Source organism: Parasteatoda tepidariorum, chromosome 1 (assembly GCF_043381705.1).
Source record: "Parasteatoda tepidariorum isolate YZ-2023 chromosome 1, CAS_Ptep_4.0, whole genome shotgun sequence".
NCBI lineage: Eukaryota > Metazoa > Arthropoda > Arachnida > Araneae > Theridiidae > Parasteatoda > Parasteatoda tepidariorum.
Genome location: NC_092204.1, coordinates 108,611,032 through 108,613,538, shown reverse-complemented (window position 1 = coordinate 108,613,538; position 2,507 = coordinate 108,611,032). Strand labels below are relative to the sequence as shown.

The 2,507-nt window shown below is 28.6% G+C and overlaps 1 protein-coding gene across 1 annotated transcript in view; it reads left to right on the top strand.

Moving 5' to 3' along the window:
* Nucleotides 1–2,507, top strand: part of LOC122271661 (neural cell adhesion molecule 2) — a 139,462-nt gene that overhangs the window by 80,917 nt on the left and 56,038 nt on the right. The window lies entirely within an intron of this gene.

Here is a 2,507-nt window from a genome sequence, read left to right as displayed (position 1 = left end):
TTTTCTTTTTCTTAAAGCATTACTGATATAATATTCACTCATACTAAAAGAATTGATTTAATAATTATTTTAATAATTGAAAAACCATTCGTTATTTATAAGAGATTTTAAACAGAGAAAATATAAAATAATTTCTGAATAAATTAATTACGTTAGATGAAAGGGAGCTAGTATAGACATTTAATGCAAATTTGTCAAAAGCGCTTATTAAATAAAATTTTTAACTCATGAGGCATTTTCTTAACAATGACTTGAACGCATTACTAAATTCTGGTAAATATCTGAACATAAAAAGGAGTTTTTTTTTTCCAATTTTTTTTTTTAAATGTTGTTTTCGCACACACTAGCTCTACTACTCAGGGCTAGAGTGGATAATCTTGGTATCTTGTTAAGTACACATTTATTTTAAATTATTTATTATCCAAGCCATATTAGGGAATAAATATTGACACATATATAACTCAAAATACTAATTCGTAAGAGAACTTTTCACTATACTAAGAAAGAAATTTTTAAAAAATTTTAAGTGTCAACTTTAAATGTATATTGAAACACAGTCCCAGTAGTTCTACCTATCGCGGGAGATAGAAGTGTGGTAGCTATTTTTTCCTTGATATTTAAGAAATTTTTTTTTTAGTTAAGATAAAAGGTCTATGATTAAAATGACTATATTCATACCTATATTTAAAAATTAACCATTTCATCTCTTATTATCAAGTTTTTGATGGAATTAACCCGAATATGCAAGGACAGGAAAACCACGAAAACCTCCCTCAGTTTCCAGAAAAATAAAATTCAAAATTTCCAGAGAATTAAAATATCAAAAGAAGAAAGTGCCTCCATCTTCAAAGAGTTTTCGCATGCTGTCTTTAGACAACTGTTACATTCAGATTTACAGAGCTAAATTTTTAAGGAAATTTACAGGTTTTCGGGCGGAAGGAACAAATATCATTCCACGCCAATTTTTTTATTATTGTTCTTTCTTTGACCACTTTATCGGTAACTAACCTCACTGTATCTGAGGTTGATTAAATGAATCAACGAATTAGTCAGAAATTCACTGCAAAAAGAATTTCTGAGATTGGTGAGTGATTGGAACAGTGCCGCATACCTTTTAATATGTTCAAAATAAAGCATAAAATATTCTTAAGCATGCAAGTAGGGTATTTAATAAAATTAAGGCATGGGAGCTGTAAGATCGGAGTTAAGACTGTGAGATCGGAACCAGCTCACATTATGAAGCGACCTCATAAGAATTGTTGTGAGGTTGAAAATAGTACCGAGGTTCGGGGAGTGATAGCGGGCTCGGCGTCCATTAATAAAGGTTTTTTTTTTCATGTAATTTTTTCTCCGAGCTTTTGCTTCCGTTACCTTTTTAATTACTAATTAGTAATTCTCACCTAATTATGTGTTTATTGAGCAATATTGATAACAAATGCCGGAGTTCAAGATAAAAAGTTTGTAAAATAAAATTATTTTAGAAAATATTGAACAGAAAATAAAGAAATTATCTATCTCATCTTCCGAATAAAATAAAAGTAATTTCTTTAAATAGTTGTGCGTAAAAAATTATTTAAAAATAGTAAATAGAAAATGGAGGAATTCTTTATCCAATTTTTTTAATAAAATAAAAGTTATTTCTTGAAGTGGTTATATGTAAAAAAAAAAGGCTCGAAATCGCAACTAACTTTTATATTTTTTTAGTGATTAAAAATTGATGTGATGCATAGCAATAATAATAATAATAATGATTGTTTTTGATATTATTCCTATTTAAAGCATGTGTAATACGCAGCTCTCTTTTAACCGTGACCTTCAGAAATGTTTCTGTGTCCTTCGGCAAGACATATACGTCTACATCAACTAAAGCATAGTGTTCCCCCCTTGGCCACAGGATCCCCCCCTTGTCTTGTTCCCAGTCTTCAAATAAGGTAGAACCCTTTTCTGAGAATCAGCAATCGAACCTTGTTGTTAGCACATCTGGTCATTTGAAAGGAGGAGTCTGTGCATCGTTTACAAATTGTTTTAAAAATTATTATTATTATTATTTTACTTGATTAAAGGAGCAATAAGAGGAAAATGCATTCATCCTAAATTTTCTGTTTTATTTTCTTTTTCTTAAAGCATTACTGATATAATATTCACTAGTGTATGCAAATTTCGTAATGCAAAATATATCACTTGATAAAAAAAATTAAGCATTAACCTCATTTAATTTCAAAATATTTTTTTAAAGATATGCTTATTATTTAGCGCGATATGTCATTCTTTTTTTTTTGTTTCGTTCTTAAACACTATTTAATTCAATCCAATCAACCAAAATTATCTTATCAAAAATACGTCATTCTCTCACCATTAACAGTTGAACAAAAAATAGATAAAGAAGCAATAAATAAAGAAAGAAATAAAACGTCATAACAAATGTCTTAATCCCAATATATCGAAATGCAAATTTTTCAGGAAACCGCTGCCATAATATATCTACTGAAGTAAATGGAAAAAAAAAA